At 31.6% G+C, this 27,633-nt stretch overlaps 2 non-coding genes across 2 annotated transcripts; both read right to left on the bottom strand.

The window, feature by feature from the left end:
- Positions 1–12,433: 12,433 nt before the first annotated feature.
- On the bottom strand, positions 12,434–12,573 carry LOC121219739 (small nucleolar RNA snoR74). Its single transcript, XR_005916630.1, has one exon. It is a non-coding gene; the product is annotated as a small nucleolar RNA snoR74 (small nucleolar RNA).
- A 30-nt stretch (positions 12,574–12,603) lies between these two features.
- TRNAA-AGC (transfer RNA alanine (anticodon AGC)) lies at positions 12,604–12,676 on the bottom strand. The gene has a single exon. It is a non-coding gene; the product is annotated as a tRNA-Ala (tRNA).
- Positions 12,677–27,633: the final 14,957 nt, after the last annotated feature.

The raw sequence follows: 27,633 nt of genomic DNA, 5'->3' as shown, positions 1-27,633 counted from the left end.
ACAAGCGAATTGACAACCAAGAATGAGCAGAAACCCAACTTCCCATCAACGATAACCCTCCGTTTAACTATTGTTAAGACGAGAACACTAAATTCACCAGTCCGAGCCTCCTCCTACGCCTAAATCGCAGAGAAAAACATTACCACTTCAGTCACTAAGAGATTCATGACAGAAACGAAGAGAAACACTTACCAAAACTAAGCGAGCACTAACCGCGTGAGAAAACGAAGGAAAATAAATAGATTAGGGAAAAATTAAAAGGAAAAAGAAGAGAAAGATGAAAAAACTCAGAGAATTTCGGCAAGAGGAGAGGGAGAAGAATAGATGGCAGAATTTTTTTGAAAAAGAGAGTCAAAATTCGATTAAGGAAAAAAAATCCTGATAACCCCCAAAATCCCTTAATCTTCTCCTCTAATTCCCACTACACATCCACTACTTAGAATCCCCCTATTACACAACTCTATCCCGAAATCTGAGCAAAAAATAATACCCTTACCTGCATAGGGATTCAAACACAAGACCTCCAGTCCTCCACCATAATAACACACCATTTAATCACCAAACCAGCAAGTCCATTCTGATGTAATTTACCCAACAATCAAATAAAAGACTACTGAACAAGAGTAAGACCTAATTCATTCAAAATACCAAAATTTGCCCAAGCAAAGACTCAAACTTGGGACCTCCCAAACACTTCCAGAACACATAACTACTAAAGCTGACAGATATTTGTGTCATATTTTCACAATAACGAAATTAGAAATTTTGGGGCATTACATTTGGTGACACCCACTTAAATGATTTTAAACTTTTGGTCTATTTGCATGTTAGGTTTGTCCCCTTTTAAAATTAAATTTAAATAACTCTTAAAAATATAAGAATTCTTATTTTTTTAAATAATAAACTTTAAAAAAACTATATAAAATTCTTATTTAAATTACCCAAATATATCCCTTAAGATTTTTTCTCAAGTAAAAATTTCTTATTTAAAACTTGAGAAAAAAATTTAGGGATATATTTGAGTAATTTAAATAATAATTTATATAATTTTTTAAGTTTATTGTTTTTAAAAAATAAAAAAATAAATAGAGTTTATTTTTGTTACTTTTATATTTTTAAGGATTATTTAAATTTAATTACAAAAGGGGACAGACTTAACATGCAAATAAATTAAAAATTTAAAAATATTTAATTGGGTGTCGTAGTAATCTCCGCGCCACCCTTTTTTTCATCAAATCTAAAAAGAATAATTGCTTCATCAGGTCCCTGAACGTTTTATATAATCACATTTCAGTCTAGTTCCGCCAAGGGTAACGATGACACTAAAAAATATTTTTAAAATCAGGCAATGATTAGCCCATTTTGAAGGGTGGCGCCGCCAATGGTAACAGTAACACCGAAATTCACTGTTCAAAACGGGTCGTTTTCATACATGATTTTACAAGTGAATTATTTTTGTAAGTAATTAATTTATTTGAGTTATTTTTGAAAAAAAAGTTATATATATATATATATATAAAAGTAGTACAAATTTTTCATAGTTGGAGAGATAAATCACCATGTTATTTAAAAAAAATCGAAAATGTCACAAGTTGCTCTCACGGAAAGAGAAATTATCATGTTAAGTAACAATTTCATAAAAGAGTTACATATAATAATAAATTTGTGACTTGATATGGCTGTTAATCTCTTCTATTTTCGAACATTTGTTATTTTTTTCCTAATAACCTAAATAAAATTTTTATTTGGTTTATTCCTGTAAAAAAAAACCTTTTAGGGATTCACAATTTTTTATTTGTAGAAATGACACAAATGAATCCATAAATTATTCGACCCAAGTAAATAAGTAATTAGTTGTTATTGTCCAGAAAATTTCATATTAGATATGTTTTATTATTTCGATTATAATAGGGTAAATTATAGAAATAATCACTTTTATTTGTCTCAAGTTATATTTAATCACTTATGTTTGAAATGTTACGTTTTAGTCACTTACCTTATCATGTTACAATATTTTAGTCACTGAGCATTAATTGTCATTAACGGTGTAACAGTAAGCTAACGTGGCACGTTAAATCATCATTTCAAATAAAAATTTTAGGTTAAATTATACAATTGGTCCCTATATTTTTTTTCGTTTTGAGCTTTTTTTTTCTTTTATATTATTTGAACTTTCCCTTTTTTTTTTCTTTATTTTCCATTGTTTTCTCCTTCTTTCTCAGTTTTCCTCCCTTCATTCCTTTTAATGTAATTTTTCTATGTTTTCCATTTGTTAAAACTAGTCCCTATACTTTTTTTTAACAATTTAAATTGGGAAGATCAATCAAAGAGAGGGAGAAGCAAAAGAGAATGAAAAAGGAAAAAAAGTTAAAAGAACATAAAAGAAAAAAATTAAATTGCTCAAAACGAAAAAATATGGGGACTTAACCTAAAATTTTTGTTTGAAATGATAATTTAATGTGCTACATCAGCTTACCGTTATACCGTTAACGAAAATTAACGGCTGAATGACTAAAATATAACATGAGGTAAACAAAAATAACTATTTTAGTAATTTACCTTTCTTTTTATTATTTCGGGTTGTTATCATTTCCTGGAGTTGTCTCTTCCTCTTATTAACCTGTGACTGTCAAATTGGGGACCTCCTTGAAATATGGTTATTAGTACAATTATCAGGGTTCAATCTCAAGGGCATTGTTTTAGTAGTGCTTGCCACGTTTTCAATCTAATCCACATCGATGAAAGCGTGACTACCAAATTAAAACAAAATTATTAAAATCACATTTAAATTGCATCATATCGTAAAAGTTAATTCAAAATCTATCTCGTGAAATTTTTAAATTATTGGTTGTTGTAAATCTTTATGAAATCTAATAATTTTATCATATTAATTTCGTATTATTTAATATATTTCGAAATCTGGTGCACAATGTAAAGAATAAAAGAAACTATAGATTCAATAACTCACTAACCCTTGTAAATCATAACCCATGTCTACATCAAACTATTTGATATGCATCAGACTTTAACTTCAACTAAAGAAAACCCCAAATTCCAATGTTTTTCGTGATCATGATCTTCTCCGAGCATCATTAGACTATGTAAACATGATTGGTAGTAACTGTAAATACTACTTATTGTAAACTTTAAATCTTATTTAGGTTAGTCTTTGAAGTTGTTTCCATTCTCTTTTAATGCTCCAAGTTCACGTTTATTAATTAAAGGGTTTCGAGTCAAGAGAGTTAAATGTAGTTTTTTGATACATATAGGGTGAAATTTATTAAATTTTATTAATTGAAGCTGTTAATTTTTAAGTTTGAAAAATCAATTGACTTGAAATGATTTTTTGAATGAAATCCAAACATTTTAAAGTCGAGAGTTCGTAGATCTATCTCTTAACTTCAAATCACACTTTAAATCACTCAACTTTAAATCAATTTAAATGTAATTTTAATCTATGTACATAGATTAGATTGAAAACAAAAAGAAAGGTGGCAAGCACTACTGAAACAATGCCCTTGAGATTGAACAGTAATAATTGTACTAATAACATTTACATGACAGAAGCGTTAATTCGAGGAAGAGACAACTCCATGGAAATGATAACAACCCGTAGCAAATATAAATGGTTTAAATAAATAATCGGTCCAATTTGAACACATCATAATACAATATTCAAACACAAATTAGCAAAAACCGGAACCATATATTATTGAATTGATCCCACTTGTATTGATCAATTGATTCAATTAACCAATTTAATCTCATTTTTCTATAATTTATAAATCAAGTCAGTTTAACTTTGTTCAAAACTCAATTAAAAATTTGGGTTACAAGTAATCATTATAACTACAAATAGAATAACGATTATAATCAATATATCTATATAGTTTTGACCATAGTTAAACTATTACATATATTTAATTTATACATGGTAAAACTTAAACCAGCATAAAATCTAAACTGAAAATTCACACGTAAGATTCACTTTAAATTTAAGGCTTTAACCTTTACCAACATTACCGATACCTCATTCGCTAATAATGGGAATCAACAACATCCACCGCAGCTGTAAAAAAGAGGGGAATTTTAAAAAGGAATGGAAGGGTGGATTGATTTATTTCTGTATTATCGGCCATGGAACGTGTGGTATTCCTCACCACTCACACACTGTCACCATTTTCATGTCTGCAAATTGCAAAGTGAAGTCCCACACCAATACCAAACCACTCAAGCCAACGGATCCTAGATTTTGCTGTCGGCAACACTGCTGTGTTGCCTCTCGTTTTCTTCCATCTCTTTATACGCTAATTCTATGCTGTACAGTAGACAACGTGATGAAATAGAAGAGCATATAGGCTGCAATAAATTACGAACAAAACTTTATGGGTAAGTGCCTTTTTTTAATACCACAAATGTCTTCATCAAGTTTATAGTTTGCGGATAGTATTTAGGTAGAACTTTTTTTGACAATGACGATTTTAGTATTTGAATTTGATTTAAATGTTCGACGAAGAAGTTCACTTTCACTTCTTTCAACCATTTGTTAATGATAAGTAAGGACAAAACTAGAAATTTTGTATTACAAAACTCATGAAATTAAAATTTTTTGGATGAATCAAAGCTAAAATCATTTATGTTAAAATGGTTGAAATTAAATTATTAAATTCTCATATAATTAAAGAGCTAAAAAAAGATTAAATAAAGCAATTAAATCTTAGAAGGACTAAAAAAATTATTATACCCAAGGCCCCAACCTATTTGGCATTGCACCATTGCTGTGTATACAGGTCGAATTTAAGTTGGATTAGATTAAGATATAACATCTTTGTAGAAATATGACTTATATATAACGCCCCAAAATTTTTAATTTCGTTATTGTGAAATATTATATAAATATCTGTTAATTTTAGTGGTTATGTGTTCTGGGAGTGTTTGGGAGGTCCTAAGTTTGAGCCTTTACATGGACAAATTTTGGTATTTTAAATGAATTAAGGAATTAGGCCTTACTCTTGTTCAATAGGTTTTTTTATTGTTGGGTAAATTACATTAGAATGGGTCTGCTGGTTTGGTGGTTAAATGGTGTGTTATTATGGTGGAGGTCTTGTATTCGAATTTTTATGTAGGTAAGGGTATTATTATTTTGCTCAAATTTCGGGATAGAGTTGTGTAATAGGGAGATTCTGAGTAGTGGGAATTAGGGGAATTTTGACTCTCTTTTTCAAAAAAATTCTGCTGTCTATTCTTCTCCCTCTCCTCTTGTCGAAATTCTCTGAGTTTTTCCATATTTCTCTTCTCTTTCTTCTTCTTGATTTTTCCTTAATCCATTTATTTTCCTTCGTTTTCGCACGCGGTTAGTGCTCGCTTAGTTTCAGTAAGTGTTTCTCTTCGTTTCTGTCATGAATCTCTTAGCAACTGAAGTGGTAATATTTTTTCTCTGCGATTTGGGCGTACGGGGAGGCTCGGATTGGTGAATTCAGTGTTCTCATCATAGCAATAGTTAAACGGAGGGTTATCGTTGGTGGTAAGTTGGGTTTCTGTTCGTTCTTGGTTGTCAATTCGCTTGTAAGTCCGTTAAATTAATGTTGAGTATCTTGATTAAAGGCTTTGGAGTTCTCGGGGACTGTTTCAGCATCAAACAAAACCAGATGTGTACCCGAAACGCAAAAAAAAAAGGATTCGACGAAAAGCCTAAATTACTTGCTGTTTGGACAACAACAGTAGGCTAACTTTGAAAAATTGCCATAAATTGTAGAAATCGAATTAGAGGATGAAAAAATATGGTATTAAAACTTATTAAGTCTAGTTTCTCATAGAAGAAACAGTGTAAGTAATGGAATTGTAAATCGTGAGGTATAATAAACTTTGTGAGATAAGGTCAGAATGAATTCGGGTTCCCCTATTCTAACTTTGGAAAATTATCAAAAATTGGAGAAAAATAATTAGAGGTTAAAATTTATATTTTTAAATTATTAATGAGCCTATTTTCAATAGAAACAAATGGAAACATCATCCAAATTTTGTACTAAGATATAATTAATTTTTAATAAAGAAGGGACGAAGCTGTAGACAGCAGAACAGGGGTAAGTTTGAAGATTTTACTGTACTTATTGGCCAAATAAAAAATTCTAAAAATCTTATGGTAGAAAGGTATTTGAGTCTAGTTTCAAATACATCAAGTGGATCTTAATTCGAAATTCTGTAGCTCAAGATATAAATAATTTAGTAACAGTGACTCAAGTAGACAGCTTTAAAGGAACATATAAGTAAATAGTGAAAACATATATGAATAATTAACTAGCACGAGTTACATTAAAAATGGATCACGAGGCCAAGGCCAATTTGGGCTGAGTGGGCCACATGGGCGTGTTAGCCCATTTTTCTAAAAAGTTCTGTAAGGTTGCACGGGTCGCCCAAGTCGACTGTGGACCTACTGTAGGGTCGGTAAGCTTTACTTAGACCTCTATATGTAATATCTGTCTGTCTGATTTCTATACCGAGCATGACTTATGATATCTGAATGTGTGTACTATTAATTGCATAATGGCATGACATATTTTGTATGTTGCATTGCATCGGGGTGAGTTGATGATATTAGGAGGAAGTGTCTGAAAGGCTATTAAGCCTGTTATCTAGCAGCTCAGCTGCAACCTTCTGATTATGTGCCGCATTTCGGTATAGCATGGTGTGTAGGGATGGGTGGGTTGATTTAATCCCCACATGGTGTGTCGGGTTGGACGGAGATGGTGTGTAGAGGCTGGTGGGTAGGATTCTGATTTACTGTATCTGCATTCTAATATGAGCCAAGGCCCTAATGTATTAATGAGACTGTATCTGAATGGGCTAAGGCCCAAATTAATTATGTGATGGACCTAGGCCCTAGACTGTATCTAACTGAATGTTGTTGAATATCTGTATGCATGTTTTTTGTGGGGATTACACACTGAGTTTGCGAAAACTCACTCTTTTTCTGTTTAATCTGTACAGGTAATCCCCTGACTTGACAGGTTGGTGCAGCGGAGGACTCGACGGTGGCCACACGTAAATTTTAGACTGTTTTCCGTTAATGTCTAAAATTTATTACTTATTTGGGGTTTTTGTTGTAACTTTTGGACTATGGTCTGGTTGGCTTTAAATTTGGGACTTTATATTGTTTTTATAGATTGTTTTTTAAACTGCAACTCAACGAAACACGGTTTTTCTAAAAACTAAGGTTTTCGAAAATAGAAACGATTTTCCATAAATTAATTGGTTACAAAAGCTTCCGCTAAGAGACAAGTTTTAAAGCAAATCAACTAGTACTTATTTTTTTTTCCAAATTAAATAAAAGCTAACTAACTATAACGGTTTTAACTCAACAATCTTGTCTTCAAATCCCATTCCATGTGACATTGCCAGATTCGGCTATAACGTCTAGGCCGGGTTTGGGGTGTTACAATATCAATATGGGACAAGGGATAATTGTCAAAATTATACATGAACTTTGATCTAATTTGCAATGTTATGCATGAACTTTGATTTTGCATGATTTTATACATGAAATTTGATTTGATTCATTTTTCAGAAATTATTAACATCATTATTGATGTACCACTATTTTATGTTACACATTGCATACATAAATAATTATATTTTTCAATATAAAATTATTTAATCTATTTATTTCTTTAAACGTGTATAACTGAATCAAAATCAAAGTTTTATATATGTATTTGAACCACAATTAAAATTCCGTATGTATAATTGCACAATGAATCAAAGTTCATGTGTAGTTTTGAGATTAATCCCTATGAGGTAATTATTTGAATTGACAACTTGTATAGTTTTCAGACTCCTCAAACATGATTGAAATTGTCACAAGGATCTCATTTATTTATATATTTAATTTTTTTATTATACCTTATAACAAATGTCACATTCTTAATTCACTTGTAGAGTCTAAAAAACCCACAAGCTATATATAATATCGTTTTTCCATATATAATTGTTTATGTATTGATCAATTTGAAATATGAATGTTCAATTTTGCTTAAGATACCTATATTTATAAATAATTAACCTAAACTCATTTAGACCTATCCATACTATATTTAAGTATAAATAACTTTATTTATTTTTAAATACTTACATTATAGTATAATTTTTATATAACATAAATTACATCATTTATAAAAATAATTATATCATAAACTTAAAAAATAAGTTCAGCCGGATTGAATTTGAGCTTTTAGTATTAATTCCTAAGCTTGATTCATAGTTTAAACATATTTAATTTTATATAGTATTTTTGTTTAAGTCCTCTCAAATATTGGTCGGAAAGAATTTTAAATTTGGAATCTCAAATATTGGTCGGAAAGAATTTTAAATTTGGAATGAGTAAGGTAACACTTGGACATGTGGACTATTTAACATGAAAACTGTTTGGTCTTTCAAGTTTTGATTCTAGGGCAAAGCCAAGATGGCAAGCATGGGTTTTTGCTGGAAAAATCTCTCTTTTGGCCTCTCAATAAATTTAATACTTTAATTTCAGCCCTTAAGACAAATGATTCTTTTTTAAAATTTTAACCCCTCCTAACTATTAATGATTCAATTTAAATCCTTTTAGTTTCTTAGTCAAGTGAAAAAAGTTGCATTTTTAATCCCTTCCAAAAATTGATGATTCAATTTAAACCCTTTTCGATCTTTCAAAATATTATAAATTTATTTCAATCTTTCTAGCATAAAATTCATGATTTCACCCATTCGCATTAGTTTGATCAAACAAAACTTATCAAAATAAACAAGAATCTATTCCAAATTCAATTCGGTTTAGAGTGGGCCTAATTAGCTCGATTCTTAGATTGGTTTAATATCTACATTTTTTACATACAAGGGGTAGGTAGGGACTTGGCCGATTAGCCCCTATGCTCAAAGGGTTAATTGCTTTGTTAATCCTTCTTAATATTTTATAATTCAATTTAAAGTTTTTAATACAAAATTCATGCTTTACCCCAAATAATTTTAAAGTTAACAAAATAAAATTATGGTTTCGCCCCTCCTTACATAAAATGAGTGGAGTAAGAGGTGATCCACTCGGCATCTTTTTATGGAAAAGTGAAATAATTAAAAGGGAAAGCTTAGTACTTTTTCATTTTTGGCAATGGTCGACAGCCCTCATAAAAGTAATATATTCTTATGATGGATATGCAATAAAGAAAAAGTATGTAAACATGGAGTTGAAGACAATGTTTTGAGTAGTTCTTCAGTAGGAGTTTAGATTGTGTGCATTAGTTTTGGCTTTTATCTTGCCTTGGGATTGAAAATCATAGCTTTTTACATAAAACATCAAGTCAATGGAATAGCGGTAACCTCGTAAAATGTAAGTTCAAACTTTGAAGATAATATACAAATATTAAACATAAACAATAAAATAAACATAGAGGATAATTATGAAGATAAAAATTGAGGAAGGAAGAGGCATTGTCTTTATACTTTTATTTTTAGAAATTTAATTTCTTTACTTTTCAAAATTTTAAAATTAGGTCCGATAGTTGGTACTATTAAAATTATTTTGTTAAATTCACATTCATTATAATATTTTTTTTAGTTACATGGTTGTCACGTAAATTCTTTTTTATATTTCAATTTGTCATACCAACAAATTTAACAAAAAATTAATAGTGTTAAAATTGAACCTGAATTTTAAAACCTGAAAAATAGAAAAATTAAATTCCTAAAAATAAAAATAAAGGGACTAAATTATAAATTTATGTAGACATATTTTAACGAAAAAATAATTCTTTTATTAAAAGTTTATATGAAAGAATTGATTTTTCTTTCAAATGATGTCTGATTTCTTTATTACCAGTTCCAACTAATTATTTAATACATGGTTTCTTCTTTGTTGTTTATGTTTTTGGTGAAAACAAAGAGATGATAAAATAATCTTTGAGGGTCCATTATTGTTTAGTTATTTATCAGAATTTTCTGTCCAAAAAAATTGAATTAAAATTTAAAGATAGTCTTTCTATTAATCGATTTAGATCATTTTTATTATTCCTATTTTTGCTTTTTGGATAGCTTTTTCCTTAATTCTATTTAAAAAAATTCAATTTTCATAATTTTGTTTACTAATTTGGCCTTTACTTTTTTTATTATTGTCTTAATTGGCTCTCAACCTATTTTGTTCAATTTAGACGAATTTCTCTATAATTTAACAAAATTATTAGAAATTAATAGTGATGTAATTTAATGGATTTTGTAAAGCACAATAGTGTCTAATTTTTTTTTTTGACATGAGCACATAATGGGTCAATTGCAATTCCAATCCCTTTACTTTTTAAAAAAATATAAAAATGATTAAATTTTAATTTAAGAATTGTTAGTACCATTAATTTTTTTATTAAATTCAGGTTCATTATAATTTTTTTATTACATGGATATCAAGTGAGCTTTTTTTTTTAGTTTCAAAAGGTCACAGAAAATTTAACAAAAGAAAAATTAATGGTGTTAACAAATGGATCTAAATTCTTAAATTCGAAAAATAAATGGACTGAATTTTTTAAAATAAAAGTATGAATATTAAATTTTAAATATATAAAGCGTACAAAAACTTTTAAAAGATTATAATTTCTAAATTTTTACTTTATAATTTAATAAAAAATAATTAATTCAAAGTAGACATGTTCATGGGTTGGGCCACCAGGCCCGGCCTGAAACGCGAGAGGGTTTGGGCAAAAATATAGGCCCGAAAAATGAGCTTGGACAAAAAATTAAGACTCGTTTAGAAAATGGATCTGGTCTCAGGTAAGGCATTTTTCGTCCAAGCCCGGCCCGACCTGAATTCACTAAAGGACAAAAAAATTATTTTTATATTATTTTCTCCCTATTTTGCTACCATTTTACTATTATGTTGCTAATATTTTGTTGTTATTGTTTGGATATTGTATAAAACTTATTTTATTGTTAATTTTGTTATTATTTTAAAAACATTTGTTAATTTTGTTATTATTTTAGAGGCATTTGCTTGTTAAGTTGAATCTATTTTAATGTTATTTAAGTATACATATTTTTTAAAATTTATTTTCAATTCGTTGGGAAATATTTATTTTGATGTTTTTAGTATTTTTGATGTATTATATATATTTTAAAATTATATAAATAATAATATAAAAATTAATATGGGCGGGCCGGGTCGAGCCCTGATTTTAACATTTTATCCAAATCGGATTTGGACAAAATTTTAAGCTCATTTTTCGGGCTGAGCCAAAACTGAACCTAACAAACATGCTTAAATTTTTGATTGAGCCCAGCCCGGCCATGCATACCTCTTACCCAAAGCGAAGTGTGTGAATACCATACTAATTATATAAAAACAACGTAGTAAGCACTGTAAATGCGCATACCTCAAATATTGACAACAGTCCTTTTCTTTAATTTGGCGAATGGGTAAAAGAGGAGCATTTCAAACTTAAACAAAGAGAAAAGAATAAAGGGATAAAGCAGCCTATAGTCCTTGAATTTGATAATTTCTTCAATTTGGTCCTTCAACTTTTTTATTTGCAATTTTTCCCGATTTGAACCCTAAATTTGGATTCCATAAAGGTGTGATGAAACTAACTCTGTGATAATCTAAGAATATTTAAAAATCATACAACAATTATAAAAGAATTTAAATTTTTTTAAAAAATTAAGTGATGATGTAGAACAATCTCAAAGTGTAACATTATCATTCCTTAACAAAATCCAAAGTCAATGATCAAATTAAAAAAAGCTGCCAAGTGCCAAAGCTAAGTGGACCAAAAACAGTTTGGAATCATGATAGTAAAAATGATAAAAGTTTAAGGACTAAAAGTTGCTTTACCCAAAAAAATGAAAATGAAAGAAGGGAAAAGAAATTAGCAAAAAGAATGAAAATAAATAGAAATAATTTATGTATATTTTAATATGCTTAATATTACTTTTTTATTATGCTACATTTTAATTAATTTTCTTGTAAATTATTATGTTATGTTTATTTATTAATTAAAATAAATAAAAATAAATTTATTAATTATTCTTATTTTAATTTAAATGATATATTTAAAGAAAATGACCAATATATGCAGTAATTTAAGATTTGAACATGATTTATTTGGAAATGAGTGTTTTAACTTTTGTTTTATTTTTATTTTTGATACAATGTCAAAAATTACTCATAGCCCCTCCTTAACCTTTAAATAAGAGAACAATGCGCTTCAGTACACTCGAACTCATAGCCTCCTGCTCTGACAACAATACCGATGTCAATCGAACTAAGACTCAATAGACATTTTTATTTTATTTTTAAATAATGCATATAAAAGATTGGAATAATTTAAATTAATAAGTATCATAAATTTAATTTAATAATAAAAAAATAAAATTGACAAAAATAACTTTTGACAACTATTTAATAAATTAGAAAAATCTATATAATTGTTCCATCATTTACTGAACCACAAATAGCCACAGGAAATAGTGCTGTAGTTCACCCAAGAACAATGGATCACTCCAATATCCCTGAGGTTTACGAGAGACCGGTTCATGATAAAGGAAACAGGCCCCTGCTTTTTATCCATCAGGTTTAGTTTAATTTCAAAATTGTGGAGATGCGGGGTATCGATCCCCGTACCTCTCGCATGCTAAGCGAGCGCTCTACCATCTGAGCTACATCCCCTTGTTGCGAATGCGACTCAATATATTTACTAAAAAAACTAAATACAGAAAAAGGAAACTTGAACCCCGCAACGATACAGTTTTTAATAATTTTTAAATTAAATTTTAATAAATAATAATTTTTAAGTTCTAAAATATTATTATTTTATTATAGAGTTTTAATCATGAAAATTAGCACGTAAATAGAATATATTATTTTTTTTTCTAAATAAAACATAGAAAACAATTTAAATACATAGTTTATAAATATAAAATACCTTAAAAATAATTTTTTTATTTTTTCTCTTTATTTATTTTTCTCTCCTTTTATCCCTTTTCTTGGTCAAGTTCTAATGTTGGTTCCTTTATTATACTTAAATTTAGAATTAAATTCACATAATTTGATCCTTTTATTTTTACTATATAATTGGTTATTCAAAATAGCTAACACTTTTAATTATTCTAATTAAAATAATGACATGGATCTTTTATTAAAAAAACCTCTCTTAACTACATCAAGGCTTAATCATCTTCTAACTAATCATACTAACATAAAAAAATTTATTGGAATGAGTATTTTTAAAGAAAAATCCACTTGAGCATTTGAACTAAAACTATAAACCATGTTAATTATTTGGCTAACTAATTATATTGTAAAAGTAAATCAACACATTATGTCAAATTAAATATAAGGGCAAAATCTCAAATATAAATATAATAAAAGGACCAAACCTAAAATTTTACATTCTTTCTTTCCTTTTTTCTATGGCGCCTAGCTACAATAAACTATGTATTTAGTTTTTATATATGTTAAAGATGTATAAGTGGTTGGAAGAAGTGGAAGTGGATTTCTTTCCTAAATATTTGGACCAAGTTTGAATCCTATAATTGTTATTATTGAGAGTGCTTTACTTGAATATCACCCCCGACCTGAATAGAATTATGCTCAGATCGTAAACCGGATGGCGATTGGCCCCTCTTTGGTGCTAAGGGAAAGAATATAAGAAACATCTGACTCCTTCATGCATGCTCCACTTGGCTAGGGGATATAACTCAGTTGGTATAGAGCTCCGCTCTTGCAATTGGACCATTGCGATTACGGGTTGGGTGTCTAATTGTCCGGGCAGTAATGATAGTATCTTGTATCTGAATCGGTGGCTCATTTTTTCTAAGTAACGGGAAAGGGGATCGAAACATGCCACTGAAAGACTCTACTGAGACAAACCAAAATTAATAAATTAAATTTAGTCTTTTTTAACCTTTGATTAAATAGAAAATTTAAAATTTTAGCCCTTTCGAAAATCTAATAATTTAATTTAAGTATTTTTAATACAAAAGTTTTAATTTTGGCCCCCAAATTTTATAATTTTATCTTGACCCCTAAACAAAATTTTTGACCTCATCTCTTGGTGATAAGTCAATATTTTACCTATTTATTTTAAGAATTAAATGTTTAGAGACTAAATAACGATATGTATATTAGTGGTATTAATGTTACATTTTAACATGTATTATAATGACTCATTAAAGAAAATAAATAAATGATTAGAAAAATAAGTGGTTGCTCACCTCATTTCTTAATTATGTGGTAGGGGATTCAATCCTCTATTTATGAAAACGGAACATATTTCATAACTAATCGTTCACCTTTTCAAAAAATATCTACGATACCACTATTAATGATGAATAAAAAAAATGGATTTAATCCTATTATCATTGGAAAGCTTTTGATGAGAGATTATATATGACGGAATTGAAGTGATTAAAAAGTCAAAGATGATATCAGTTATACATCCTCCACTATGAAAATCTTATATAAAATACTTACTACATAAAAAAGACAACATATTCATAGATACACAATTTGATCTTGGAGTTAAATAGTTATGTTGTTGAGATTTATTTATTATAATTAGTATCATTCTCTTACTTCGTATCAGGTTGATTATTTATTTGTGTTAAATTATAGAAAGATTTTGAAAGTTAAAATATATTCTAATTATACTTATAAAATTTAATGATATTAATTATTTGGATTAATTAATAATATTATAAAAATACATGGACCAAATTTTATTAGAAATTAAAGTGTAGTGGTTAAAATTTAAATTTAGGCATAATAGAAAATCAAAATCAAAATTTAATCATTTTTCTAAAATTACAAACATAAAAGAAACAGGAACCACGTGTCAGTATTTAAGACTTTTGGGGTTTTTAAACTATATATGATAATGCAATATTTTAATTAAAAAGTTAACAATATTAACTATTTGAATGAATTAATAACATTATAAAAATATAGCGACCAATTTATATTAAAAATTAAAATATAAAGATTAAATGTCAAATTTAAACATATTAGAGAAACCAAAACTTAAATTTAACGATATTGATAAAAATGCAAAAAGAAAAAAGAAAAAAAAAGGGAGAAATATACCTAAAAAAAATTAGAGGAAGCAAAATTATAATTTAACCATTATTAACATAATATAAAAAAGAAAACACCCAATATCTAGACACTTGTTAAAGAAGGCAGGCCCTTTGGACCCATTATTTTATATATAAGTGTATAGATTTTATATTTATTGAGTTTTAGTCTAGTTAGTATTGACATTGTTGTTAATGCTGGAGGACATGAGTTGAAATGTATTATTATTTTTTTATTTAAAGGTTGAGAAAGGACTATTTAATAATTGAATTGAAATCTAATAAATGGTGAATCAAAGGGACAGGTAAGGCCCTACTCCCCCAAATAAAGTGGCCCTATTTGCAATTTTAGACTCTCATATTATATTGATACTTTAATGTTTTTAATAATTTTTAAATTGAATCGGTGTATAATTGATTCGTGACATCAACTTAGAACTTAATATAAGTATATAGAAGAATATATATCATACGATTTTAATATAGATGGAATATTCAAAATATATAATAAAAAATGGGAAACAACATGGTGTCAAAACAACTACTAATGTCATGTCTGAGATTAGGTTTTGGACATTGTAAACTGATTTGTCGAAAGAACAAGCAGCTCCATCTGGCAGTCCAGATTCCATGGACATTAACTATCTTATAAAATATAAACAGAGGGAAAAAAGGCTAAACTCTTAAAATGGTCCTTGAACTAGTTTACTTTTATCAAATTAGCCTCTATACTTTTTTTGTACATAAATAAGCCCCATTTGGGTTAATTAAAAGTTAAAAGATTTATTTGGGTATAAATTAAAGTTTAAGGCTTATTTGGGTTAATAAAAGTATAAGGACTTATCTAACAAAATAGAAAATTTCAAGGTTCTACTTCAAATTTCAGCCAAAAAGAAACTAGTGCTGCTCAGAATTAAAAAGAATTGGTTAAATACCAAAAATATGACACATTAAATGCATAAATGCAAAGCCAAAATATAGGGAGTAAAACATGCATAGCTATACAGTAGTTTCTTACTCGTGCATCTACATACATACACACTATTTTTTTACTTGTGCGATGTACGAATTAATTGTATTTATTATTATTAATTAATTTTATACAATTTTATATATAGATGTATAATTCAATAAAAAAACATAAAAAATTAGCATATTATATGTTTTATTTTAATTTTTATCAGTAAAAATGTTATTATCAATTTTATAATATGTCGAAACCGTTTTTTGAAAACAAAAATTTAGTTGTCGACATTAAAAATAAAACTGGAGTCGCCACCGATCCTTTATTGAGGTGTGATCGGCTCACCTTAAAAATTATTTTTGTCTACGAATTTTGAGAAAACAAGTCCGGGAGTCAGTTACGCATGAGGAAGGGTTAGCACCCTCGTAACGCCCAAAAAGATTTCTAAAATCAGCTCAAATGATGAAATTTGAAAAAGGATAATCAATTGTTCAAGTCATGTAAAGAAATCGAGTCCCAATACGTTAATGTACAATTCCTCATAATCCCCGAACTTTGAATATCACTTTTATTTTATGTGAAAATCTTCATTTTGAGAAAGTAACATGCCACACCCAATGCGTTAGGACACAACAAGTTAAGTTCCCAAAAATGATTTTTATACACATGCATTTTGAATAAAGAATATCCTCGGTTATTTAAGATTAACAAAGAAAATCAGAACCCAATACTTTAGGGCTCAATTTCCCTCGAAAATCTCAAACTTCGAATATTGCTTTTATTCAAAAAAAAAAACCTTTGAATCAAGAAAATAACTTTGATGTATGGTTAAAACCAAACTATATTTTCAAAAAGGGTATGTTAAAAAATAGTGTACAATATGATACAAATATTTTAATTTAAAGCATTTATGACTAAATATTTACAAATATATATATACAAGTACAATATACAAGTAAATTTACAAATATGTGTAGACATATATTTAATACGCATATACAAGGATACATATAAAAAAGATGGAATGGAGTGTATCAATCAAAACTAATAAAAAATGCATGTATATATATTTGAAAATCGTGAAAATAAAATAAAAATATAAAAGTATTTATATGTATATGTATATATATATATTTACAAAATAAAAAAAAAGAGTATATATATAATATAAAGTATATAAAAGTTAAGAAAATAGAATAAAAATATAAGGAAAAACGTATTTATAAATTTATGCATGTATTTATAAAGGCTTAAAATTATATACATATAAAAATAAAATATACATATATATATTACATATAAAAATAGACGTATATATGTATGAAAATATGATAGTTAATAATATAATAATAATTAATAATGGTATAATGATAATAGCATAAAAAATAATAATAAAATAACTGATAAATGAACTAAATTGAACTAAAACAGAAAAAGCGGGGCAAATTTGAAATAAATTTAAAAAAACTAATTTGGATACGCGCCCAACAATGGAGGACTAAAAGCGAAATTAATACCGTCCATAAAATGTTGTGCAGTGATGGACTAAATTGAGAAAGAAACAAAATGTGAAGTTAAAATTAAAAGAAATAAAAAAGGATTTAATTGAAGTGCGCCACAAAAAGGAAGGACCCATAGCGAAAATATCCCATTTAAAGGCAGAACATGCGGATCCTCCTGGGTGAAACGGCGCCGTTTTTGTAACACTATTTAAATCAAAATTTTCCCTTTAAAATTTGATAGCCCATTTTTAAAACAAAAAAAGAATGCTGCCCCTTTTTTGCTCTGCTAGGGTTTCGACCTTAGCAATCATGTGTCGCCGTTCATCAGCCTCCCCACCCAAAGCTCCGATGACGGCGGAGATGGTGGTGGCACGACGACCTCGACGAACAGGTAAGTGATTCCCTTATTTTCTTTGTTGTTTTAGGCAAAATAAAATGAGAAAATAAAATAAAATAAATATATATATGCAAAAAAACGATGAACACTTCAAAGTAAGAACAAAAACCTTCGAAAAACAAATTTCCTCTGTATTTCTCTCTATTTTCGTATTTCTTTACACCACCTCCCCGTATTTACATATTGAAGTTGGCCTTTTATAGCCGAAATGGAAATGAAAACATGAACAAAATAAAAAGAAATATATATTGTTGCCCGATTTTTTTGCTATTCTGTTTTGTTCCTTTTTCTTTGTTGTATTTTTGTTGCTGCAGGTACGGTGAGCAAGACGTGGCGCGCGGGGAGGAACGACGCACGTGGAGGAGGCTTGCTCCGCACCTTGCGGCGGCTAGAAAGGGAGGAGGTTTCTGTGTTTTTTTTTTGTTTTTTGGGCTAGGTTTAGTTTGGGTCAGTACTATTGGGCTAAGCTTGTAAATGGGTAATTTTGAGCCCATTTATTTGTTTGGGCCCGGGCATATTTGGGCTCTACAGCTGCCCCTTTTTGCTCGTTGTCGTGTAACGGAATAGAGCAAAGACTAAAAGCCCAATTGTGCCCGGTCTTACTGAGCCTCGACTTCTTCAGTGCTTTTCTTCTTCAAGTAGCTTCATTCCTTCCTACTGCATCTTCAGAGGTACAGGAACTAGCGTTTCAATCTACTCCACTGCAATGTCAGGGAGATAGGATTCGTACATTGTAGATTCTCACAAGAACAAAATTTGCTATCTTTAATCTGCTCCACAGCAACTTTAGGGAGATAAGACTTATAGCTTCTACTTGTTCTGCTACGCCTTAAAGATAAATCGGATGCGATCTGCTCTATTGCAATTTTAGAGAGATGAGATCTGTGATTTTAATCCACTCCATTGTAACTCCAAGGAGATAGGACCGGTTATTTCTGTCCGCTCCACTGCAACTTCAGGGAGATAAAACTTGTATCTTCGATCTACTTCGCTACCAGTATGGGAAGACAAGATCTGCTTTCTTCGATCGATTCCACTGCCGACCAGGGAGATAAAATTACTGGCTTCAATATACTCTACTGTAACCTGAGGGAGGTAAAATCTTCCATCTTCGATCTACTCCACTACTGCCTAGGGAGATAAGATCTGTAATCTTCAATCTATTCCACTGCTGCCCAGGGAGATAGAATTATTGGCTTTAATGTACTCCACTGTAACCTCAGGGAGGTAAAATCTGCCATCTTCGATCTGCTCCACTACTGCTTTGGGAGATAAGATCTGTAACCTTCAATCTATTCCACTGTTGCCCAGGGAGATAGAATTACTGGCTTCAATGTACTCCACTGTAACCTTAGGGAGGTAAAATCCGCCATCAACCTGCTCCACTGCAACCGAGGGAGGTAAGACTGGTATCTTCAATCTGCTTCGCTGTCAATGCAGGAAGGCAAGATCTGCTATTTTCACTGATCTGTTCTCTGGAGAACATGACATGTATAATGAACCTAGTTATGCCTAATGATTAGGATAGCATGATCAAAATGAATCAAATGCTCCTAACTAGACATGTGTGAATGACATTTGAATGAATGCAGAATTTTATTTTTTGGAGAATGATCCCGCTTAGGTTGTCATTTCTCGAAGTTTATTAAGGCTTTAACACTGACATGCTACAACGTCTTCTTGCTTGACTGGATTTTCTTCAATCCTCTCTTATCGTTATTCAAGGATACATGATTTAAATCTTTCTGGTCCCTTACACCATTCCCAAGGTGTCGTACCAAAGGCTCATGCGCAAATGAATGCTATCTTCTCTGAGGCAACCTCTTCCTATTGCCTGATGATCATTGCTTGCTGGTTTATTTAAGCATTGTCATCAACATGACCTTCTTGTCCCTTTGTTCAGTCAATGTTTTTAACGACAAAATGTGAAGGGATAGTCTTAATTTAGACTCTCCTTCTTAGATATTCAACCTTTAAGCTTGATGTATTCTAAATAATAGCCATGTTTCAGGTTACCGTATTATTTAGAAACTTCTAGAGTAATAAGCAAAACTTCTCTTGTGAAAGTTTTATTAGTCTATTGATCATTATTCTAATGCAACATGCTTGCAAAAAGATCATGGATAAGAATAGAGTTGGTTCTGAGCATAGCTCGAGATGAATAAATTGTCGAGGATAACAAAAATGGATAACAAAGAAATTGATTTAGGCATGCGTATCTTGGAAATGAATGAAGTGTTCCAAGAATAACAAAAATAGTATAAGGATTAGGTGCCCCAGATATCGCAGCTTGAACTTTGTTGTACAGACTTTCTGAAGACCATTCTGAGTTTAACATGTGTTTAGGAATACTTTGTCGATGCCCCAAGATGTTGCCTACCCTTTCCTGCTGATTCAGGTATAGCAAGACCACTATATGCCCCCATTCTGATCAGTATTTGAGCTACTCTGAAAATTTCAAGCGCCATTTTGATCAACATTTGAGCCGCCTTTTTTGGGTTTTCAATTCAAATCCCCTTTGGTCTAAGGAGCCCTTTGCGGGTTTTCACCTTAGTCTCTCTATTTTACTTTTTCATTTTTCATTTTCATCTTTTTATTTTTTGACATCGTTTCTTTTTCTTTTTCCTTTTTTTTGGGACTCAAACTGCCATTTGCGGGTTTTTACCTTGGTCCTCTCCTTCTTTAAGTGGAGTGTTTCCTGACTGAATCTGAGTTTACAGGACTTTGCAGGTTTATCATCCATCTCGCTCAAAATCAAAGCTCTTATGGAAAAAAAACCTTCTCTATAATCATAAGGTTCCTCCCCATTTGGCATCTGTTTCCCTCCATAATATTTTTTTTGTAGAGAGAGGATCTTCAACATTTGGTCACCTCGTTGAATTCTTTAGGATGAACCTTTTGTTATAAGCTTGCATCATTTATTTCTGGTACATCTGACCGTGATGAATAGCTTTTAATCTTTTTCCTTCTATCAAGTTCAATTGATCACATTACGATCGGATCTATTCTGCTTCATCCAACTTGCTTAGCCAATACCCGGAGAGAAAGAATTTCAAATTCAATAGAAAAAACTGTGATGAACTAAAGTGAGAAGCACTGCTCCGGTAGAGTTTTCACTGCATCATGCATGATATTAATCTTGAACATACTGTAAATTTCTGATATCGTGCTGTTGTTCAGATTGCAATGACAGTGCTTAACCTGAGCATATCCTGGTATGACCATGTGTAGACATCTTTGGATTCTTGAAGTAACTCAACAATGTCTTGATTTGTCTTTGAGGTCATATCAATTCCAATCTTCACCAAGCTCACAACTTTTAATGATTCTTTGAGAGGCAGGATCTGTCTATCCTCTTATTCTACCATCCTTAACAAGTTTGGAGATAAGCTACAATCCATGTCATCTTCAAAGTTGTGAGATCTCTCTAAACACATATCTCACTCAAAAGGAGATTCTAAGTCTGTAGCAGCGTCACTCATGTCATTGATATCCAAGGACCTATTTTAGGTGCTAAAGGATATACAAAGAATAATATGAATGAATGAATGAATAATTTGGCAGAAAAAATCTGAAAGAATGAAAAAAAATCGTAAAGAATGAAAGAACATTTGCTCAAAGATGTATTTCATTAAAATACTAATGTTCAGACGTGAGCCTATTTCACGAAGAAATTCCTATTACTTCTAGGCTGAAAGCAACAAGTGTGTTCTGAACATTACTTTAACAGACTCTAAATAATTTAGGGGTTTCCTCTACAGTCCCATTATTTAAAACATCTCTAAGGCGAATATCTAACAAGGACCCTTTTAATTGTATCTGCATATATGGCATCGATGTGCAAACTTCTCACCACTTCTTCATACATTCCAGTCCCTCCATCCTCAATCATGATTGGGTAACGGATTTTCTGCACTTGATGAGTCACCCAACTTGACAATACCCATGTTGATGAATTTTTCAACTAGCGTTTTGAAGGTAATGCAATTCTCTATTGAGTGCCCCATAATTCCCGCGTGGTAGTCACATTGCGCGTTCGCATCATACCACTTAGGATACGGAGGTTGTGGAGGTTTTAAGTAATGAGGAGCAACAACATGTGCATCAAACAAGCTTTGATAGAGATCCTTATATGACATCGGAATTGGTGTGAACTGGAGCTTCTCAGTACCTGGTTTCACTCTAGATTCTTGTCTTAATAAACCTTGTTGGTTAGTAGCCACCTTTCTTGGCTGACTCACAATAACTGGTTTAGAGTAACTCGTGTTGTTCACCTCATTTTCTCTTTTCCTTGAGATTGACCTCGTTACTCTCCTCTGCATCAATTTTCCCGCTCCTTATGGCGCTTTCAATCATTTCACCATTCATGACTATGTTAGAAAAGCTTTTTGTTGCACTTCCTAACATATGTGTGATGAACGGGGCTTTCAATGTATTTATAAAAAGTATTGTCATTCCTTTCTCTAAGAGCGGTGGTTGAACTTGGACTGCGACTTCCCTCCATCTTTGTGCGTACTGCCTAAAGCTTTCGCTCGGCTTCTTCTCCATGTTTTGAAGGGTAATTATATCAGGAGCCATGTCTGTCACATGACTATACTATTTCATGAATGCTTATGCCAAGTCCCTCCATGAACCAATCGTGGTACGGCTCAGCTGATTGTACCACTTAGATGCTGCCCCTGCTAGGCTATCTTGGAAACAGTGTATTAATAGCTGGTCATTGTTAACGTATCCAGTCATTCGCCTGCAGAACATGGTGATATGAGCCTCTGGGCAATTCGTCCCATTATACTTCTCGAATTCCGGCATCTTAAACTTATGAGGGAGTACCAAATCAGGAACTAAGCTCAGCTCTTTAGCGTCAATCCCACGACAGCTTTCAGTGACTTCCATCGCCCTGAATTTCTCCTCGAGCCATTTGCACCTTTCCTCTAGCTGCTTTGGTAACTCCTCCTTTACTCTTTCCTTTTCAGCCACTTCATCGAAATCAGGAATGACAGAGTTAACAAGGTGGTTTTTGGGGTTAGAGCCCAATCTAGCTTGAAAGTTCGAAGCACTGGCCAGGGACTGCTGAGGCCTGATTGTGACAGTGGGTTTGTGCGGATATTCAGCTTGAGTTCGAACATGTGGAGGAGTAAAGCCTGGATGATAGAGTGGTTCATTACCCTCTTCGACATCAGCCATGAGACCCTTTCCCTTATCACCTCATCCAGTCAACAGTTTGGTTTGCTTCGCCATCATATTATCTTGGGATTCTCGCATCTTCTCAGACATATCCTGTTACATCTTATCTAACCGCTCCTGCACCTATAGCTGAAGTCGGTCTTGCATCTCCTTCTGACACTGTTCGAGTTTTTCCAATCTCTGATCCATGACCTTAATCTTTGCTCGAGTGCCGTAACGGTGTTTGGTTGGTTGGTTGGTTTCCAGGTTAACTGAGCAATGATTTTAGTTTATTAGGATCTTTTAACTGTGTTTAATGCATATGATGTAATGAAATTCCAATGCATGAAATGAATGGAAAAAAGAGATGTTGATTCTAGTTCAACTCTTTATTAGAAAACCTCGGTAGAAAACAAATCTCTTTACACAAAGCAGATATATATACGGCTTCGCCCTTGTACTCCCAGTAAAGACACCGACCATTCAGATGTTAAGATGCATCTCATGAATTTAAGCTCTTTTTTGTTTGATCTGGGTCGTAACTCATTCCTCACTCACGTTCATTAGCTTCTTTATGAGATTGGGACCTTGGATAACTTTTGAATAAACTTTGACAATTTGGATCTTCAGGTCATGCAGCAAAGTCGTATACTCCTCTTGTTAGGCTTTTCGTGCCATGTTTTCTTCGGACCACCGTATTATCTTCCACCTTATCAAGAAACCCGTATTCTATAACAAGCTTTCTAATCTAGTAATCAAACTCAAATCAACATCTCTTTTCTAATATGCAGATGCAATGCAATCATGATGTCATGCAATCAAAACAAAATAAACCCAAGTCAGTATCACACCAAAAAGATATAATCCAATACAAACATGAAATAGCAAGAACATTTATTCAGGAATCCACTAGGGTTTGGTATAGCTCTACCTAGGGCGAGTTCCTAAAGCTCACTATATGAGGCTTAGTTTCTAGAGTAAGGGTACCCGAACCAGCAGATTCCTCGATTCTCACCCATTATAGGCTCCTGTGGATCGAGTTCAGTTCAGGGGGATACATTTCCCTATGGCTTCACGGAGATGAAAATCTCACGAAGACATAGGTACGGATGTATCCCGGAAGCGGTCCACTACCCTACACGAAGGTGAAAACCTCACGAAGGACTAGTTTCTCGCTCCCACTTAAAGGGGTAAAACTGACCATGTAATGCAAAATGCAAATATAGATCAACCGACTTGGTTCAACCATGGAAATGAACCACGATGAAAACCAATAAATGAGAAAGGAAATCATGATTTAAAAAAACTGTTAATTTTCAACACAAAGACAAAATATAACCAAGTCATGGCTCGACTCTCTAACGTCCCCAGTGGAGTCGCCAAGCTGCCGAAACGACTTTTTTGAAAACAAAAAAAAATAGTTGTCGACTTTAAAATAAAAAACTGGAGTCGCCACCGATCCTTTATTAAGGTGTGATCGGCTCACCTTAAAAAATTATTTTGGTCTACAAATTTTGAGAAAACGAGTCCAGGAGTCGGTTACGCACGAGGAAGGGTTAGCACCCTCGTGACGCCCAAAATCGGTACCAAATTGATCATTTAATGTCTTAGTGTCGAAGGTTAAAAAGATTTTAAAATCAACTCAAATGATGAAATTTGAAAAAGGATAATCAATTGTTCAAGTCATGTAAAGAAATCGAGTCCCAATACGTTAGGGTACAATTCCTCATAATCCCTGAACTTTGAATATCACTTTATTTTATGTGAAAATCTTCATTTTTAGAAAGTAACATGCCACACCCAATACGTTAGGACACAACAAGTTAAGTTCCCAAAAATGATTTTTATACTCATGCATTTTGAATAAAGAATATCCTTGGTTGTTTAAGATTAACAAAAAAAATCAGAACCCAATACGTTAGGGCTCAATTTCCCTCGAAAATCCCAAACTTCGAATATTGCTTTTATTCAAAAAAAACTTTTGAATCAAGAAAATAACTTTGATGTACGGTTAGAACCAAACTATATTTTCAAAAAGGGTATGTTAAAAAATTAATGTACAATATGATACAAATACTTTAATTTAAAGCATATACGTACATGTATTTACAAAATATATAAACACAAGCACAATATACAAGCAAATTAAAAAAAATATGAGTGTGCGCATACTTAACACGTAAATATAAGTGTACATAAAAAATAATAAAATATATAAAACAAAAAAAAAACTTATAATAATTTCTAAAAAGATACATGTATATGTGCAAAAATAAGGTAAATGCATATGTATTATAAAATATAAGCAATTATTTATGAAAACCATGGAAATAAAATATACATAAAATGTATAAAGTATGTACGTACAAGAATTAAAATATGTATGTATATATGTACATATATGAATGTAAAAACTATGGGAATAAAATAAAAAGGCAGATATAACAGTATGTGAAAAGTGTGTATGCTATAAAATGAATATGTGTAGATAAAAAAAACTATGCGTATGTACAAATATAAAAATAATAAAAATAATAATGATGATAATAAATAATATAACAATAATAATAAATAATGGGAGAAAATAAATTTAAAAAAAACAATAAATCGCAAAAAAGGACCAAATAGTTAAAAAAAATTAAAATAACTAGAAATCAATGAAATTTAGGCAAAATAATGGGTCAAATCGCGACACACGAGTTACATGGAGGGCCAAATTGGAGATAATCCGCCTTTCCAAAACGGTGTGCAGTGGTATGGGCTGAATTGAGCAACGGCAGAAACATGCGGCCCAAATTAAAAAGAAGCAAAAACTTGATTTGAAAACGATTTAAAAAAATTAAGGAACCGAATGCGCAAATTAACCATTTGGCCAGAACACGCGGATCCTCCCCTCCGGGTCGGGTCACTGCACGGGCTGGCCATTAAAACGACGCCGTTTCACATGCTGTATAAATGAAACAAAATTGAAAAAAAAAACAAAATCATTTGGTTCCTTTTAAAAAAAAAAACAAAGTGTGGCTCTGCTAGGGTTCTTTTAACCCATTCCGCGCCGTCGTCCATTTGCTCCTTCACCAAAGCTCCGATGACGGCGGAGATGGTGGTGGCACGGCGACCTCGACGAACAGGTAAGTGTTTTTCCCTTCTTTTCTTTGTTGTTTTAGGTAAAATAAAATGGAAAAAAATAAATAAAAGAAAATAAAAAAGAAATATATAAACAAAAAGAAACAATATACACTACAAAGTAAAAAAAACCTTCGAAGAAAACAAATTTCCTCTGTATTTCTCTGTATTTTCCCCTCTATTTTCGTATCTTTTACACCGAAAAAAAATTCCCCCATTTACAGTACTTGAAATCAGCCTTTTATAGCCGAAATAGAAAAGAGAAAAAGAAAAATAAAAATCTAAATAAATCTATTATGTTGTTTGTTGGCCCGATTTTTGCTCTTCTGTTTGTGTGTGTTGCTGCAGGTACAAGGCGAGGCGCGCGTTGGAGGAGGTTGGCTCTGGATCTTGCAGCGGCTGAAGAGGGCAGTAGTTGCGGCGGCTAAGGCTGGGGGCTACTAGGGTTTCTTTTTTGTGTGTATTTTAGGCTAGTGGGTTGAAAAGTATTGGCCTAGGGTTAATTTTATTGGGCCCGGGCATATTTGGGCTCTACAGCTACCCCTCTTTGCTTGTTGTCGTGTAACGAGAATAGAGCAAAGACTAAAAGCCTAATTGTGCCCGGCCTTATTGAGCCTCGACTTCTTCAGTACTTCTTTACTTCAAATAGCCTAATTTCTTCCTACTGCATCTTCAGAGGTATAGGAACTGGCGCTCTAATCTACTCCACTGGAATGCCGGGGAGATAAGACTGATATCTTTGATCTACTTCACTGCCAATACAGGAAGACAAGATCTGCTATCTCTGACCTACTTCGCCATCAGTATGGGAAGACAAGATCTATTATCTTTGATCTACTTCACGCCAGTACATGAAGACAATATCCGTTTTCTTCGATCTACTTCGCCACCAGTATGGGAAGACAAGATCTGCTATCTTTGATCTACTTCACGCCAGTACATGAAGACAAGATCTGTTTTCTTCGATCTACTTCACCACCAGTATGGGAAGACAAGATCTGTTATCTTTGATCTACTTTGCCACCAGTATGGGAAGACAAGATCTGTTTTCTTTGATCTACTTTACGCCAGTACATGAAGACAAGATCCGTTTTCTTCAATCTACTTCGCCACCAGTATGGGAAGACAAGATCTGCTATCTTTGATCTACTTCACGCCAGTACATGAAGATAAGATCTACTGCTACTCCACTGTTGCTCAGGGAGATAAGGTTTTATACTTTCACCGATCTGTTCTCCGGGGAACATGACCTGTATGAACCTAATTATGCCTAATGATTAGAATGTCATGATCAGAATGAATCAAATGCTCCTAACTAGGCGTGTATGAATGTCATTTGAATGTTATGTCATGAAAAATGAATATTGAATGTTGAAGTCGTTATTGTTCTTTAAGGCTTCCTT

This window comes from Gossypium hirsutum, chromosome D07, assembly GCF_007990345.1.
Source record: "Gossypium hirsutum isolate 1008001.06 chromosome D07, Gossypium_hirsutum_v2.1, whole genome shotgun sequence".
Classification (NCBI taxonomy): domain Eukaryota; kingdom Viridiplantae; phylum Streptophyta; class Magnoliopsida; order Malvales; family Malvaceae; genus Gossypium; species Gossypium hirsutum.
The sequence above is the reverse complement of the archived record's forward strand: the minus strand, read 5'-3'. Positions and strand labels throughout refer to the sequence as shown.